The sequence below is a fragment of the Choloepus didactylus genome, chromosome 19 (assembly GCF_015220235.1).
Source record: "Choloepus didactylus isolate mChoDid1 chromosome 19, mChoDid1.pri, whole genome shotgun sequence".
NCBI lineage: Eukaryota > Metazoa > Chordata > Mammalia > Pilosa > Megalonychidae > Choloepus > Choloepus didactylus.
In genome coordinates, this window is record NC_051325.1 from 2,063,348 (window position 1) to 2,082,826 (window position 19,479).

General features: G+C 39.0%; 1 pseudogene; it reads left to right on the forward strand.

Annotated features, from left to right (window-relative positions):
• The first annotated feature begins 1,290 nt into the window (after positions 1 to 1,290).
• LOC119515982 lies at positions 1,291 to 1,751 on the forward strand (annotated as a pseudogene).
• The last annotated feature ends 17,728 nt before the right edge of the window (positions 1,752 to 19,479 follow it).

A 19,479-nucleotide genomic window follows, 5' to 3' on the forward strand; every position in this document is an offset into this window, starting at 1 on the left:
ATAGCTTTCTCCAGGACATCTATCCTTCTGATCTTGAGCATATAGATTCTTCTTGTTTTCTGCCACCAAGTTGTGATGTTTTGCATAGAAGGAGTAGGCACCTAAGACACTACACTGTCTAGAACTGATATGCCAAAGTAATTCAGCTGATATTTTCAGCTTCCCAATGCTGAAAGTCTATTTAAAGATGAAGTAAAAAATTTATGATTTGATGACATGGGGAACTTTAAGGGGGTGGCAGATGAGATTCCTTTATAGAAGAACTAGTCTCCCTCCATCCAATGGCACTCAAAATCCATCCTACCCTTGAATGACTTTGGAAAGTGATATAAAGAAAGAGAACAGCCTCATTCTGGACAGATCCACCAAAAAATCTAGAACAGATCCATGAGAGAATAATGTTGTATTGTGCCTGAATGAACCCTTGGCTGGACACAAATGCCAACATTTTATTAGTGATGTGTCCAAATTCCTATTTATGCATAGAAGCCCCTTAAAACAAAGAAAAAAATATATATCTTAAAGTTATTTTCCAAGGTGTGGCATATCAGAAAATCATATACCTACATTTAAATTCTTCCTCTACTTAACATAAACATTATGAGATAACTTCTTTTGATAAAGAAAGGTATAATGTTAGAAAGAAAGCAAACCATCAAAAGTGAACCCAGGGAGTCAGGACCTAGGACCTGGATCCCTTGACTGGCAGCTGCATTGACCTGAGAGGCAGCTTTTATTAATCCCACTGTCTACAGTCCTAAGTCCATCCTTAAGGAGCCAGGACATCGATTGCAGCCCCAGGATTCCAGGAAACACCTGTTTCTATTGGAAAGTTGTGTCTGCTTGGCCACAATATTAACAACCCCTCTAAAGTGAAAAAGAAACTCCCTCACTAACTTTATCCTCTGCCAAAGCTGAAGAGGGAAACTTGAGACTATGGAGGTGCCTTGGACTAAAGAATCACTAGATATTTGTCCCATCCTCATCCCTTTGTGGACTGTGAAGATGCCTTGGAGGTGGCTGAGGGCCCATCTGTGCGTAGTCCAGGCCCACTGTAGGGAGAGGATTACTGGGGCAAAACACCTTCCTGGGAGGCTCAAGACAAATGTCTTTCCCTGCCCTTGGGTTTTGGTTTATGAACCCTGTAGGATCTCATCTGGAGGTCACGTAGTAAATATGCAAAGTGAGGAGTTCTTCCCATTTAAACCCACCACTTCTGTTGCCCAATGGAGTATCCCTGAGAGCCCATCTGGTGTCTTCAGTGCTATCCCTTTCTAGACTCCTTCATAGATGGGGTCTGTTTCCATCCTTTCACTCATCATGGCTCTCCTCCCAGGTCAGGGATTACTCAGTATTCAGGGTCACAGATGAGGGTGGGGGGTGACAGAGCTTCTGATCTCTGTGTCCTGGGTCTCACACACAGGTGTCACCACCCAGGAGCAGATGGTACAGTCTGGGGCAGAGGTGAAAAGGCCCAGAGACCCTCAGAGAGTCTACTGTAAGTCCTCTGGTTATACCTTCGACATTACTGGATGAACTGGGTGCACCGTCAGCAAGGGAAGTGCCTGGGTGGATAGGATGCATTGATCCTAGTGACTCGGAAACAAACTACAGCCCATCCTTGCAAGGCAAAATCTCCATCTCCACAGAAAATTCTTCCAGCACTGCCTACCTGAAGTGGATCAGCCTGAAGGCCTCAGACAGCCTCATATTACTGTGCAAGGGGCACAGTGAGAGAAACCACATCCTGAAAATCTCAAAATTCCTTATGTACCCCACAACTTCAGAGTAGAGTTCTTGGAGACACCCTCTGCCAGGGAGCTCTCAATTGCAATCACCGGGGATAAATGATCTTACTTTATCCTAATGAGTGTAAATGGGAAGAACAGGGTAAAAATGGGATTCAGATTAATATGCTGACAAGACAGGGGCCTTGCTACTGGGGGACACTGATATTTCTTGTCTGAACTAAGTTGCTTTTCTTTTCCCCCTGTCTCACATTATGCCAGCCAGCAAGGTGGCTGCATAAAGCTTGTTACATAATTAACCAAACATTGTCTATTGTTCACATCTTTTAACAACCACACATTTTACTTAGTGGAAATTCCACACACTCTCATTGTCTTCCTTCCTTCTTTCCCTCCTTCCATAATAACATTCTTCCTTCCTTCCTTTTTTCCATCTTCCTTCCCTCACTCCTGCCATCCATTTCTCTCCTTCATCATTTTTTAATTCTTCAGGACATAACTTTCCTCCCTTTTTGTTGTTCTCATATCAGTGTATACAACATACACAATACTGGTTAGTCTTTGTTTAATGTGTTGTTTTCTTCTTTAAAAAAAACACCTGTATGCTTTTACATCTATCTATCTGTCTTTCTATATATCTGTCTATCCATATTTAAGTATCAATTTCTTTCCTCCAAACTGCAGTCCGGACATCATGTCAGGTCTCTTGTTAAAGCTGTTTCTGAGAACTAGATACCATTCTGCTCTGCATGCATTGGGCCAAGTGGAGAATGAGGAGCTAAGATTACACAGAAAGTTTATCCACAGCTGAAAGTGTCCCTAAAACACACAGTTACTGGAGGGGTGCTGAAGTTCTAACCTGTATCCACATAAGTCCAAAGTCATTAAGATATTTGTAGATATATACAAACATCAGTGTGGGGTGGATGAGGAAAACCTTTAGAAGAATGAAGGCTCCCCTGAGTGGGCAGAAATTCCAGATCCCTTGTATTTTCTTCAGATGCACAGGTGTGACATGTCAGGGCAGGACCAGGGCAGGTGTTGCTTGGGCAATCATGGTCAGAGGTTAAGGTACAGGCAGGTCTTTTCTGGCTCCTAGGGCAGATAATACCACAAACAGAAGTAATGAAAATATATAATCCTTGAAAATTATTAAAATTTTAAAATTTCACACCTGCTGTTACAATTGGGAAATAACCTCAACAAAGTAGTATAGGTGGCACCAAATACCCTTCCCTCCACTGCTTCAAAAATCAACTGGAGAGAAGAAGATGGTGGCATAGAGATGAGTGGAAACTAGATTGCCCCTTGGAACAAATAACAAACAACCAGGAACAACTAGTAAATAATCTGGAATAACTGTGTGGGGACAAATATGACTGTCCACTCATTGTACACCAACTTGAATTGGGAGGAATGCCCAAGATTACAGCATAAAATCTGTAAGTAAAAACTGCAGACCCAAGCTGGGATTCCCCCCCCCCTCCATGGCCTGAACTGCAAAGCCTCATGGTGCTAGAGAGCAGTACTCTCTGAGGAAATGAATATAGCTCAGCTGAGATCCAACTGGAGTTTTAATTAACAAACATGGACTGCTCAATACAACTAATGAATCCCCAATAAGCATATGGAGGCTTCTGGTGATCACTGACCTTGGAGAGCCAGAGGGTGGTCATTGACTGACCCTGAAAGGGGATTTCTGTCCCATTTTCAGCTCAGTGGAGAAAGCCTCAGCCATTTTGACTTCCTGGCTCTCTGACCCATATAAGGGAGGAGATAGCACAGGAAGAGAAACTATTCAAATGTAAATGACCTCTCCCTAGGGGATTTATCTTCCCTAAGAAGAAGAAGAATTTGGTGCCAAGCTCTATGACCTGCCTTCCATTCAGAACCAGACCCCAGAGTCTGGGGAAAAACAGCCATGGATCATATCTCCTTACACCAGTAAGGAGCTACAGGCTGAGAGGCGCAACCTGCTGGGCAGAAAAGCACTGTGACTTGAGACATCACAGGGTGTACCAATTTTCTAAGACACCCTCAGGGAAACAGGATACTATAGCCTCCTTTGAAGACCTGAGCCCATTCTGGTCTGCAAAAACCTGATTGGGATAACCAAAGAAATCAGAGGCCTAGTCAAGAGAAAACTACAACATGCACTAAAAAAAAAAAAAAAAAAAAAAAAAAAAAAAAAAAAAATTATGGCCCAGTCAAAGGAATAAACTTACACTTCAGCTGAGATAAAGAAATTTAAACAAGTAATGCTAAATCAATCCAAAAAGTTTAGGGAAGATATGGAAAAGACACAAAGCATATAATGAAAACACTGGGTGTACATAAGGTAGAAATCAAAAGTTCAGAAAAACAACTGGCAGAATCTATGGAAATGAAAGGCAGAATGCCAGAGAAGAAAGACACAATGAAAACATACAAAAGCAGGTCTCAAAAGGCAGAAGAAAACACTCAGGAATGGGAGAACCAGGCACCCAAAAGCCTACACACAGAAGAACAGATAGAGAAAAGAATGGAAAAAAAAAAAGAGCAACATCTTTGAGAATTGAAGGACTACAAAAAGTGTGGGAATATACATGTCACTGGTGTCCCAGAAGGAGAAAAAAGGGAAAATTGGCAGAAGGAATAATACAGAAAGTAATCAAAGAGAATTTCCCACCTCTTATGAAAGACATTAAAGTATGGATCCAAGAAGCACAGCATACCCCAAACAGAATAGATCTGAATAGGGCTATGTCCAGACATTTAATGATCAGATTATCAAATGTCAAAGATAAAGAGAGAATCCTGAAAGCATGAAAAGAAAAGTGACCCATCACCTACAAAGGAAGCTTAACAAGACTATGTGTGGATTTCTCACTAGAAACCATGGAGGCAAGAAAGAAGTGGGGTAATATATATAAGATACTGAAAGAGAAAAACCACCAACCAGGAATCCTATATCCAGCAAACTGTCCTTCAAATATGTGGGAGAGCTTAAAATATTCTCTGACAAACAGACAATCACAGAGTTTGTGAACAAGATACCTGCTGTATAGGAAACACTAAGGAAGCAATGCAGACAGAAACATAAAGACAGGAGTGAGAAGTTTGGAAAACAATTTTGGGGGATTGTACCACAGCCATGTAAGTACACAGAACAACAATGACTGTGAGTATGGTTGAAAGAGGAAGGTTAGGACCATGTGGGACACCAGAAAGAAAGACAAAAGAAAAATACCATGACTGTATAACTCAGTGAAACCTAGGGTGCTCAACAATTGTCATAAAGGGTAAAAATATGTTTGTACATGAGGTAGAATAAATGAATGTCAACATTGCAAGGTGTTAAAAATAGGGTGGGATTGGGGAAAATGTGATCAATGCAAACTGGAGATCCTAATTAACAGAAACATTGTATTATGCTTCCTTTAATATAACAAAGGCAATATACCAAAGCTAAATGCATATAGGGAGGCATAAGGAAAGTGTATGGGAATCCTGGCATTGAAGATGTTCTCTGACCCTCTGTTCTACTTTAGTTTAATGCTATCTTTCCTTTTGTTGCTTTCTAGCTGTCATTTTTTTATCTCTTTCTTTTTTCTTTTTGTTTTGTCTCTCTACCTTCTTTGTCTCTTTCTCCTTTGTGGAATAAATGGAGATGTCCTTATATAGATAGTGGCCATTGTGCTGAATACATAAATACGTGGCTATACAGGGAACCAACGACCATTTACTTAGGATGGAGTGTATGGTGTGTGAACAAAGCCATCTTAAAAATGGGTTGTTGAAGAAATCTTGAGGGCACTATATTGAGTGAGATAAGACAGACACATAAGGACAAATGTTGCAGAGTCTCACTGATATAAACAAATTATAAAATGTAAACACATAGACATGAAATATTTTACAAAGAATATAGAACAAGGGTAAGGAATGGGGAGTGTTTGCTTATTATGAGCAGAATGTTCAACTAGGGTGAACTTAAACATTTGGAAATTGACAGAAGTGATGGTAGCACATTGTGAGAATAACAGTGCTGAGTGGTGTGTGAGGGTGGGGGAAAGGGTAAACTCAGAGTCACGTATGTCACCAGAAGGAAAGCTGGACGTTAAAAGATGGGAATGTATAAAGCAATGAACCTTGAGGTGGACAATGTCTGTGATTAACTGTACAAATATTTGAAATCTCGCTCATGCACTAGAACAAATGTATACACTAAAACTAAAAATAATAGAGGGGTATATAGGAAATATATATATATATATATATATACCTATTGCAAACTACATACTGCAGTTAGTATTATTTTAACATCCTTTCATCAACAGTAACAAAGGTACTATACAAAACTATTGATCAGTAATGAGGCGGGGGTGAGTAGGGGTATGGGAGAATTTCAGTTTCCTTTCTTTGTCTTTATTTCTTTTCTGGAGTAATGAAAATGTTCTAAAAATTGAAAAAAGTTAATTTTGGTGATGGATGCACAGCTGTATGGTGGTACCATGGGCAACTGATTGTACACTTGAATCTTTGGATAATTGTATGCCATGTGAACAATTTTGATTAAATAAAATCAACCAAAAGGCCAGAAAAATATTGCAGCATGTGGAGGTGTAGGCTCTCATTAGTCCTCTAGGACATCAAGTAAATAGCCGGGAACTGTGTGGATCAACTATTTGGCAGATTTCCCTGGCCAGACACACATTGTAAACCAGTCTGGAACAGGTGGAAGGGATCAGATCACAGCACAGAACTTTAAGTAAACTCTTCCAACCTGTGGAGGATGGCACCCCCCCCCCACTAGTACAGCAGGCTATTTTGGAGCCACTTCCCCATGGGACAGAGACACAGTCTCCAGTAGGAGCAATGGAAGGTAGCTCAATCAAGATCCAACTACTTATCTGGCTCAGAAATCTGTCTCCCTTTTACTGTAGATTTTTTAAACCTGTTAATCATTGATTTTAAAAATATCCTTTTCCATTTTATCATTCTAATCATTTTGTCTTCTATGAATTTTAGTTTTATAATTTGCTGAAGACCCTATTTTCTTTCTCTTTTTTATGACCTGTATTTTTGTCGTTGTTGTTGAAAGTGAGAGGTACTGTATAGAATAGTGTTCTAGTTTGCTATTGCTGTCAGAATGCAAAACACCAGTGATGGATTGGCTTTTATAAAAGGGGTTTATTTGGTTACACAGTTACAGTCTTAAGGCCATAAAGTGTCCAAGGTAACGCATCAGCAATCAGGTACCTTCACTGGAGGACAGCCTCTTTTAGCTGGGAAGGCATGTGGTTGGCATCTCCTCCAAAGTTCTGGTTTCAAAATAGCTTTCTGCCAGGATGTTCCTCTCTAGGCTGCAGTTCCTCAAAAATGTCACTGTTAGTTGCAGTTGGGTTGTTTGTACTCTCTTAGCTTCTCCGGAGCAAGAGTCTGCTTTCAACAGCCATCTTCAAACTGTCCCTCATCTGTAGCTCCTGTGCTTTCTTCAAAGTGCCCCTCTTAGCTGCAGCTCCTCCTCAAAATGTCACTCACAGCTGCACTCAGTTCCTTCTGTTTGTCAGCCCATTTATATGGCTCCACTGATCAAGGCCCACCCTGAATGGATGGAGCCACACCTCCATGGAAATTATCTCATCAGAGTTATCACCCATAGTTGGATGGGGCACATTCCATGGAAACACTCAAAGAATTATAATCTAATTAACACTGATAGATCTGCCCACACAAGATTACATCAAAGATAATGGTGTTTGGGGGACATAATGCATCCAACCCAGCAGAAACAGTAATTACACAAATAAATAAATAAACTAACAAAATACAAGTATATACTTCATAACTGCATTTGTAACAGTTATGGAAGGTGAGAACTAATCTAAAGTAAAATGAAGATGTTACATGGTCACTTGGGAACTCAGTGAATGTTGTAGTTACAGAGGAACAATAGGACACATTTTTATTCCCTCCCCAAATTACTCTGGGATGTTTTGGGACTTCACACTAACCTGTACAATCCAACCAGATCCCACTCCATATTCAAAGTCCCATGTAATTATGGTGTTTGAAAAATCTGACAACACAGATTAAATTATATAACATGCTACCGAAAATATATGTTTTGCACTGAATAAACATCTGTACCTTTAGTCTTACACAGGAGTTGAAGTTTCAGAACACTGTGAATATCATCATTTACCCTTTAGTCTGATTTACCTTAGCCCTACCCATGTCCATTTCATTCATACCTCTAATTGAAGTCTGATCCCTTTTTCAGCCTCTTTAACATTCACTGTATAGGATAATGCTGACATACATAACTTCTGAACTCTGGTTCTGAGCCTCAGATGTAACATCTCACAGATACTCAAAGTTCCAGGGACTGACAAGGTTGTATACAGAGTCCAGCATCTCAGAAATTAGAAATAGCCATTACAAGTCAGGAATAATTGTAACTTCTCTAATAGCTTAATGTAGCTGTTGTAAGAGCATACAATTTAGGAATCTTTACCAAAAGCCTTCCCCTTTTAACCTATCATCCAATATTAGAATTTGCATATAATAGTCCATATTATGAGGCACTATAATGTTTATCTTTTCATTTCTTGTGTATTTCACTCAACATAATGTTAACAAGGTCCATTCACAGATTTTCATACCTCACACCTTCATTCTTACTTGTAGCCAATCAATATTCCATTGTATGTTTACACCAGTGTTTGCCATTCGTTTCACCTGTTGATGTACCCTTTGGCCATCTTCATGCATTGTGAATTGTGAATATTGTCACCAAAAACCCTACCATAAAAATGTCTATTTTTGTCTCTGTTCACAGTAATTCCAAGGATATACACAATAACAGGGTTGCAGGAACATATGGCAGCCCCATACTTAGCTTCCTGTGAAACCACCAAACTGCCATCCTGATCAATTGCACCACTCTACTTCCCCACCAACAGTGATTAGGTACATCCCACTCTCCACATTTTCTCCAGCACTTTTATCTCTCTGTTTATTTTTAAACAGTTTTATTCAAGTACCATAGATTCACTCCTAAGTAGTCAATTGTTCCCAGTATAAAGACATAGGTACGCATTCAACACACAATCTATATGACGACATTTTCATTTCTTCCACAAAGAAAGAGAAAGAGGAGAAAAAAGAAAACAAGAAGAAGAGAAAAAAGAAAAAATGACTAAAATAAAATAAGACAAAATACAATAAAAAGTTCAGACAACACCACCAAAGCCAAGTATCCAATTTCCACCCTTTATATCCCCCACTTATAGACATTCAGTTTTGGTATATTGACTTTGTTACAATTAATGGAAGCATATTACAATGTTACTGTCAACTATAGACTCTAGTTTGCATTGGTTTTATTGTTCCCCCCAAACCATCCCATTTTGAACTCCTTGCAAAGTTGACCTTCATTTGTTCTCCCTCATGTAAAAACATTCTTATATTTGTAAGCTTAATAACAATCATTGACCACTCTGTTTCACTAAGTTTTACAGTCCCAGTCTCTACCTTCTATCTTTACTTCTGGTGTCATAACCCAAACCTTCCTATTTCAATGTATTCACAGTCATCTTTGTTCAGTGTACATACAATATTGTGCTACCATGAAACAGTATTTTTATCCATTTCTTGATCTATACAATCTATACTTTTGAACATTATACACTCCTTCATCAAATGCCAGTCTCTACCCTCTGTCTCCTTAAATCTTCATTTCTACACCTTTATCCAAACCTGTCTCTCCAGTCTTAACTATCTTTCTGAATTACTCCCTGTAGTGTTTTTAAGGAGAAGTACCCTGTTCATGAACTCTCTCAATGTCTATTTATCTGGAAATATTTTAAACTCTCCATCATTTTGGAAGGATAATTTTGCTGGATATAGGATTCTTGTTTGTTGTTCTCCTTCAGTATCAGGAATATATCATACCAGTGCTTTCTCACCTCCATAGTTTCTGCTGAGAGTTCCATACTTAGTCTTATCAAGCTTCCTTTTTATATGCTGGATTGCCTTTCACTTTTTTCTTCCAGGATTCTGTCTTTGAAATTTGAAAATATGATTAGTGAGTTTCTTGGAGTAGGTCTATTTGAATCAGTTCTGTTTGGGGTACACTATACTTCTTGGAACTGTAATTGTGTCTCTTTCATGATAGTTGATATATTTTCATTGATTATTTCCTATATTATTCTTTCTGGCCCTATTCCCTTCTCTTCTTTTTCTGGGACAACTAAACATGTTTATTCTTGTGATTCATGTTGCCATCAAGTTCTATGAGACCCTGATCATATTTTTTTTCTGTTCTTCTCCCTATCTTTTGTGTGTAGGATTTCAGATAATCTGTCTTCTGGTTCATTAATCCTTTCTTATGCCTCTCCAATGCTGGGGTTGTATGTATTCCTTGTGTTTTACTTCTCTTCAATTGTACCTTCCCTTCCCATAAGTTCTGCCATTTGTTTTTTCAAAGCTTATGAATTCTTCCATATGGTCACCCAGTGTCTCCTTTACATCCTTCATCTCTTTTGCTATGTTCACTTTCAAATGCTGATCTGGTTTAGAAGATTCATTGGAACTTCTTTATTTAGTTCTTTCAACTCCTGAATCTCAGTTAAGGTGTTAGTTTCTTCCTTTGACTGGGTCATATCTTCATGTTTCTTGGCATATCTCATGAATTTTTTGCTGTCTATACATCTGATTTTCTTGACCAGTTTATTCTGGAGTTTTATTTTTCTCTCTCTCTTTTTTCCTAGGGTTTTCTTGTAGGTTGTCTTTGATCTGTATCTTTTTTTTGTGGCCAGTTGTCACATTGTCACATTGACAGCACCCTCTGGTCTCCCACCAAAAACTAGGCACCTGGTGTGGTCTGCCACATGTTGGGAGATAGGCACTGGGCCCCCCAGCATATTCAATATATGTGGTAATACAAATCTGCTGGCTTTCATTTGCACTATGATTTTCTGCAAGCAAGCAAGACCTGGGGTTTTTGAGCCCTGCTTTAACAGCTCAGTCTTCTGTATTTCTCATCAAAAATGGGGATGGATTTCCATACAGGGAATGTAGAACAGCTCCTGTGGCCCTAAGAAAGAGTCTGGAACATATATTTTAAGTGTTTCCATTGTCTTTCCCCTTTGGGGCATCCAGTAGATGGCACTGTTCAGTAACTTAATCCTACTCAGAAGATGCTTTTCTTCCAAGCACAGGCTGTATCTACATAGGCGACCTGAAACTGTGGGGTACTTATGCCCTCACACTGCTGGCCAAAATCTGACTTGATGTGTGGTAAAACTGTGGCAAAGAATTTCCTCACCTGAGCTAGTACACCAGTAATCCCCACAGCATGGGAAAGGCTGTGGGCTGATGCTTCCCTCAATTTTGTAGAAGGTCTTTCAGAACATGGGCTGGAGACAAAGACTCTGTCCACATTTTCTCAGTCTCATTGTCCCTCACCGACCTGGGCCTTGAAATGTCTTCCACTGTCCTCTGGGTCTTCAAATGGTGGGGGTATATCTCCCTGCTGTTAGAGACTTCATAATCTGTGTCCCTGATTGGAGGTTCCCCATCAGTTGTTCCTGTGCTTTTCCCACAATCTGTATTACCTTTTAAGGGAAAACAGTGTAAGGTTAAATTGTGTATGAAATCTTCACTAAATGCCACTTGATAAACTCTCTGAATTTCTCCCTATTTTCTTGTCCCTGAGACATGAGGAATTAAAACCTCAAGCTCAACTCACATAATTTTTCCTGCCCAGGAATTTCCTGGGAAATGTCTGATGTGTGATGTCAACAACAACATGGGTGACCAGTGGGCCTCTGACCAGCTGGACAACCCTTGGCGTGCTGAGGAACATGGGAATGGAATGGAGGGACACAGGACTGCCTCAGGGACATTGTAGCAAGACACAACCCATCCTTGTCTCATTTCTCAATTTGAATGAGGAAGCAGGAAAATTGATCTACTTATTAGATAAACAAAAGTCAACCACATCATGGCCATAATGTAAGTGTCACACCTCCATGGATATTACTTTACTGGGACATCCTTGCTGAAAACACAGTTCCTGTCACCAAGGACAGATCCATGTTTGTTGAATTCTGGGTGACATCATTGCTTCTAACACCTGACACAAGGTATCTCTTAGAACTATAATTATCTCTAACTTCCAAGGAAAAGACAATTGTTACATGAACAGTGAGGATCCAGTCTCACTGGAATAACAAGGGTATTCAAACATTGTGGAAACTGATAACATATGATTACACTGCAAAGTTCTCTTGTCTTGGAAAACTTCTGAGACAGCACGCCATGCCAGGTAAGTCTTTTCAGTCTTCCATGCTGTCCTCATGCTTGTCTATTTTCCCATTTCCCCAAGCTGATTCCCTGTGCACTTTCACCATCATAAATTTATTTTTGTTCAGAACACCTGGTTTAATGAGAAAAATTCATAATGAAAACTATTCACAATTGCTTATTCCTCAACTTACAAAATAGTCATTTCCTATATAAATATATTGGTTTTCATTATGCCAGTTAGTATAAAATATATATATAACTGAGGTGGGGCAAGATGGCGGAGTGGTGAGGAGCAGAATTTCGTCTCTCCCCTAGAGCAGCTGGCAATTACCCAAGAACTATATGAAACAGTGTTTTCGGGGTTTCCAGTAACCAGTCACACATTGGACGCAAGTTTGGAATTGGAGGAAAAGCTGAGATCGCAGCAAACATTGTAAGTTCCCCGGACCAGGGGTCTGGCGCCCCTCCCCACCCAGACCTCACAGACTGTCTTGCTGCCAGCTCCCTGAAAGTGGGGAAAAAAACACCAAAAAACAGCAATCTGCTGAGGGCTAGAAGGGAGGCTCAACCCAGCCTCAACTGCAGAATTAATCAACAAATTAATTAACTAACTTTGGGAGCTGGGTTGCTAAAGAAGGGCTGGGCTCCGAGAAGTGGGGGCACGTAAAAGCGGGCACCCATTCCCAGACTCCAAAAAAGCCATTATTTTTCCCCTACATTTTGTCCCTCTGGCTTCTCACTGATCCCTTATCTTTTGCATTTCAAAAGCCCCCTGCAAGGGTGGAACTGAAGGGGTTGGAGAGTAATTATCAGACAATAGCCCAAAGCATATCTTTAAATGGTCTATTCTGACACTGACAAAACTTCCAGGCTGGGGAAAGACTTTTAAAAGAGACTGTTTTCTTTTTTGCCCCTTTTTTCTTTTTCTTGATTTCTTTTCCACTTTTTTTTTTTTTTATTAAAATCTAAAAGTAATATATGTGGCTATTTTCTATTGGAAAGCCCAGGTTGGGGGACTGGGTTGGGCTTGGGGGAGACAGAGTACCCACAGTGTCTTTGAATTCCATATTCACTACTGAAGACCTCCACCCCCGTCTTTAATTGGCCACTCAGGCTGACCAAAGAATCTACCTGGAGAGGCCCCAAAGAGGAGAGAGGAGAAGGGAATAGTGCCTCTGAGAGACAACTGGAGTTCTGAGGATTGGGAGAGTGCAGGGAGGTCCAGCTCAACTGGCAGTCCTCCTTCTGGGAATTCAGACCCCAGGGGCTGAATTCAGATTCCAGCTTCAGTCAGCCATGCCCCTGACAGGATCAGAGTCACCAGGAGAACTAAAGGCTCCATACCTCCTTACACTGGTGGGGGAGCTGCAGGCTGGCAAGGGCCACCTGCTGGACAGGAGAGGAAAAGCACCAATTCTAAAGGCCTCATAGGAGGGTCTCATTCTCAGGAAAACTCCATACCCTCCCAATAAGACCTGGGCCTCACTAGACTGGGAAAATCTGACTAGGGTCGATCATATCTGAGGAGACACACTCACAAGAAGGTTACATAGAGGCAAAGCAAGAAACAGAAAAAACAAGAGGGGAAAAATTCTGATCAACTAAATAGAACCTAAGTTAGAGGTCTTGAATAAGTTGAAGTGAATAACAGAGGCCAGAGAACAAAGCCAACCAACAAGAAAACCACTAGGTAAAAGACAGAAAAGAAGCTCAAAAATAAATTAATCAAGAAAATCAGATGCCTAGACAACTTAAGATAACAAGCCATACCAGGAAACACGAAAACATGGACCAGCCAAAGGAACAAATAAATAGCTCAGCTGAGACACATGAGTGGAGGCAACTAATGCTAAATAAATATGATGAAATGAAGGAAGATATAGCAAAAGAGCTGAAGGATATAAAGAAGGCACTGGCTGACCATAAAGAAGAATTCATAAACTTAAAAAAACAAATGGCAGAACTCATGGGAATGAAGGCCACAATGGAGGAGATGAAAAACACAATGGAGGGACACAACAGTAGATTTGAACAGGCAGAAGAAAGGATCAGTGAACTGGAAGACAGGTCATTCGAATTCATACACACAAAAGAACAGATGGTGAAAAAAATGGAAAAATATGAGCAGGGTCTTAGGGAGCTCAGTGACAACATGAAACACACAAATATATGTGTTATGGATATCCCAGAAGAAGAGAGGGGAAAAGGGGCAGAAAGAGTAATTAGAGATTCAAGAAGTACAACGTACCCCAAATAGAGTAGATCACAATAGACCCACTCCAAGACACTTACTGGTTAGATTGTCCAATGTCAAAGACAAAGAGAGGATTCTGAAAGCAGCAAGAGAAAAGCAATCCATCACATACAAGGGAAGGTCAAAAAGACTATGTACAGATTTCTCTGCAGAAACCATGGAGGAAAGAAGACAGAGGCATGATATATTTAAGATACTGAAAGAGAAAAACTGCCAACCAAGAATTCTATATCCAGCAAAACGTTCCTTCAAAAATGAGGGAGAGATTAAAACATTTTCAGACAAACAGACACTGAGAGAGTTTGTGAATAAGAGACCGGCACTACAAGAAATAGTAAAGGGAGTGCTACAGGCTAATAGGAAAAGACAGGAGAGAGAGAGTTGGAGAAGAGTGCAGAAATGAAGACTATCAGGAAAGGTAAAATGGGAGGAAAAAATAAGATATGACACATAAATTCCAAAAAACAAAATGGTAGTAGAAAGTACTGCCCTTACAGTAATAACACTAAATGTAAATGGATTAAACTCCCCAATAAAAAGACACAGGCTGGCAGAATGGATTAAAAAACAGGACCCATCTATATGCTGTCTACAAGAAACTCACTTTAGACACAAGGACAAACAGACTGAAAGTGAAAGGATGGAAAAGACATTTCATGCAAACAACAATCAGAAATAAGCAGGAGTTGCTATGTTAATACCAGACAAGTTAGGCTTTAAAAGCAAAACAATTAAAAGAGACAAAGAAGGACACTATATATTAATAAAAGGGTCAATTCATCAGAAAAACATAACAGTCATAAATATTTATGCACCAAACCAGAATGCCCCAAAATTCATGAGGCAAACACTGCGATCACTGAAAGGAGAAATAGATACCTCTACAATAATAGTTGGAGATTTCAATACACCACTCTCATCAATGGATAGAACATCTAGACAGAGGATCACTAAAGAAACAGAGATGTTGAATTGTGTGATAAATGAACTAGACTTGACAGACATTCATAGAACACTACATCCAACAACAGCAGGATACACTTTTTTCTCAAGTGCTCATGGAACATTCTCTAGGATAGACCACATGTTGGGTCACAAAGCAAGTCTCAGGAAATTTGAAAATATTGATATTATAAAAAACACTTTCTCAGACCACAATGGAATGAAGTTGGAAATAAATAAAAGGCAGAAGGTCATAAAATTCACAAACATATGGAGGCTAAACAACACCCTGTTAGAAAACCAGTGTGTAAAGGAAGAAATTACAAGAGAAATTAGTAAATACCTCGAGGCATATGACAATGAAAACACAACTTATCAAAACTTATGGGATGCAGCAAAGGCGGTGCTGAGAGGGAAATTTATTGGCCTAAATGCCTATATTAAAAGAGAAGAGAGAGCAAAAATTGAGGAATTAACTGCTCACCTGGAGGAATTAGAGAAAGAACAGCAAACTAACCCCAAAGCAAGCAGAAGGGAAGAAATAACAAAGATTAGAGCAGAAATAAATGCAATTGAGAACAGGAAAACAATAGAGAGAACCAACAAAACCAGAAGTTGGTTCTTTGAGAAAATCAATAAAATCAATGGACCACTGGCTAGGCTAACAAAAAAAAAAGAGAGCAGATGCAAGTAAATGCAATCAGAAATGGGAAAGGAAATCTAACTACTGACCCTGCAGAAATTAAGGAGATAATGAGAAGATACTATGAGCAACTATATGCTAATAAACTAGACAACTTAGATGAAATGGACAACTTCCTAGAAAAGCATAAACAACCAATATTAACTCAAGAAGAAATAGATGACCTCAACAAACCAATCACAAGTAAAGAGATTGAGTCAGTCATCAAAAAGCTCCCAAAAAGGAAAAGCCCAAGACCAGATGGTTTCACATGTGAATTCTACCAAGCATTCAAGAATGAATTAGTACCAATCCTGCTCAATCTCTTCAAAAAAATTGAAGAAGAGGGAAAGCTACCTAACTCTTTCTATGAAGCCATCATCACCCTAATACCAAAACCAGGCAAAGATACTACAAAAAAAGAAAATTATAGACCAATTTCTTTAATGAATATAGATGCAAAAATCCTCAACAAGGTACTCGCAAATCGAATCCAGCAGCACATTAAAAGAATTATACACCACGACCAGGTGGGATTTATTCCAGGTATGCAAGGCTGGTTCAACACAAGAAAATCAATTAATGTAATACACCACATCAGTAAATCAAAGCAGAAGAACCACATGATCATCTTGATTGATGCAGAAAAGTCATTTGACAAAATTCAACATCCTTTCCTGATGAAAACACTTCAAAGGATAGGAATAGAAGGGAACTTTTTCAATATGATAAAGGCAATATATGAAAAACCCACAGCTAACATCACACTCAATGGGGAGAGACTGAAAGCTATTCCTCTAAGATCAGGAACAAGACAGGGATGCCCACTATCACCATTGTTATTCATCATTGTGCTGGAAATTCTAGCTAGAGCAATTAGGCAAGAAAAAGAAATAAAAGGCATCCAAATTGGAGGGGAAGAAGTAAAACTTTCACTATTTGCAGATGACATGATTCTATATGTAGGAAATCCAGAAAAATCTACAGCAAAGCTACCAGAACTAGTCAATGAATACAGCAAAGTAGCAGGCTACAAGATCAACACACAAAAATCTGTAGTGTTCCTATACACAAGTAATGTGCAACAAGAGGAGGAAATCAAGAAAAAAATCCCATTTACAATAGCAAAAAAAAGAATCAAGTATTTAGGAATAAACTTAACCAAGGACACAAAAGACCTTTACATAGAAAACTATAAGAAACTGCTAAAAGAAATTGAACAAGACCTGAAAAAATGGAAGAACATACCATGTTCATGGATTGGAAGACTAAATATAGTTAAGGTGGCAATTTTACCTAAACTGATTTACAGATTCAATGCAATACCAATTCAAATCCCAACAACTTACTTTACAGAAATAGAAAAACGAATAACTAAATTTATTTGGAAGGGTAAGGTACCCCAAATAGCCAAAATTGTCTTGAGGAAGAGGAAAGAAGTGGGAGATCTCACACTACCTGACTGTGAAGCATATTACAAAGCTACAGTGCTCAAAACAGCATGGTACTGGCATAAGGACAGACATACTGATCAATGGAATCGAATTGAGTGTTCAGAAGTAGACCCTTACATCTATGGACAACTGATCTTTGATATGGCAGTGAAGCCGAAGCAACTGGGAAAGAGCAGCCTGTTCAATAAATGGTGTTTGGAGAACTGGATATCCATTTCCAAAAGAATGAAAGAGGATGTCCATCTCACACCTCATACCAAAATTAACTCAAAGTGGATCAAAGACCTAAACATTAGCACCAAGACCATAAAACTCTTAGAAGAAAATGTAGGGCAATATCTTAGAGATCTTGTGAAAGGAGGTGATTTCTTAGACCTCACACCCAAGGCATGAGCAACCAAAGAAGAAATAGACAAATGGGATCTCCTCAAAATTAAACACTTTTGTACATCAAAGGACTTTGTCAGAAAAGTAAAAAGGCAACCTACAGAATAGGAGATGATATTTGGAAACCACATATCAGATAAGGGTTTATTATCCTGAATATATAAAGGAATCCTGCATCTCAATAACAGAAAGACAAACAATCCAATTAAAAAATGGACAAAAGACATGAACAGACCTTTTTCTGAAGAGGAAATACAAATGGCTCCAAAGCATATGAAAAAAATGCTCAACTTCACTGGCTATTAAGGAAATGCAAATCAAAACCACAATGAGATATCATCTCACACCTACCAGAATAGCCATTATCCAAAAAAACAGAAAATGACAAGTGCTGGAGAGGATGTGGAGAAAGAGGCACACTTATTCATTGTTGGTGGGAATGTAGAATGGTGCAACCACTCTGGAAGACAGTATGGAGTTTCCTCAGGAAGCTAAATATAGATTTGTCATATGACCCAGCTATTCCATTGCTGGGTATATACTCAGAGGAACTGAAACTTAAGACACAAACAGACATTTGTAAACCAATGTTTATTGCAGCATTATTCACAATTGCCAAGAGATGGAAACAGCCCAAATGTCCATCAAAGGACGAGTGGATAAACAAACTGTGGTATATACACATGATGGAATATTATGCAGCTGTAAGACAGAACAAAGACATGGAACATGTAATAATGTGGATGAACCTTGAGGACATTATGTTGAGTGAAGTTAGCCAGAAACAAAAGGACAGATACTGTATGGTCTCACTAATATGAACAGACATTGATGAACAAACTTTGGGAGTTAAAAGCTGACAACACAGGAGACCAGGAGATAGAAAGAGGGCAGAGATCAGCCATTTGATGCTGAAGGACTACAGAATGTTTAGGATTGATTGCATAGATCCAGAAATAGATAGCATAATACTGTGTGATGGTAGCATGGTATTGTAAGTACACTGAACAAAGATGTCTGTGAGTAAAGCTGAAAGAGGTGGGATAGGAGAATGTATGACACCAGAGGTAAAGGTAGATGATAAAGACTGGGACTGTATAATGTGGCAAAAACTGGAGTGGCCAATGACTGTTACTAAATATACAAATCTAAAAATGTTTTTGCATGTGGGAAAGCAAATGAATGTCAACCATGTAGAAATTGGAAAATGGGATGGTATTAAGAAAAAACATAATCAAAGCAAACTGGAGTCTATGGTGAACAGTAACATTGTAATATACCTCCATTAAATGTAACAAAGGCAATATGCCAATGCTAAATGTATATGAGAGGGGGATATAGGGGAGGTATATGGGATTCTTGGTAGTGGTGTTATTTGTTGTCCTTAGTAGTATATTGTATTGTATGACATGTTATTTTTCTTTTATCATTTTTTTCTTATTGCTAAAAAAAAAACAATTTTTCTTTTAGTAATCAGTATGTTCAAGTGCTGATTTTGGTGATAAATGTACCACTTTATGATGATACCATGAACAACTGATTGTACACTGTGGATAAATGTATGGTATGTGAATATAACTGTATAAAATTGTGGGAAAAATATATATAGGAGTAAAAGTGTTGGAGAAAACATGGTGAGAGGAATGATGCCTCACCAATAACTACAATGTGTAATCTCAGAATTGAATCTTAGAACATAGCCTAACATGGACAAAA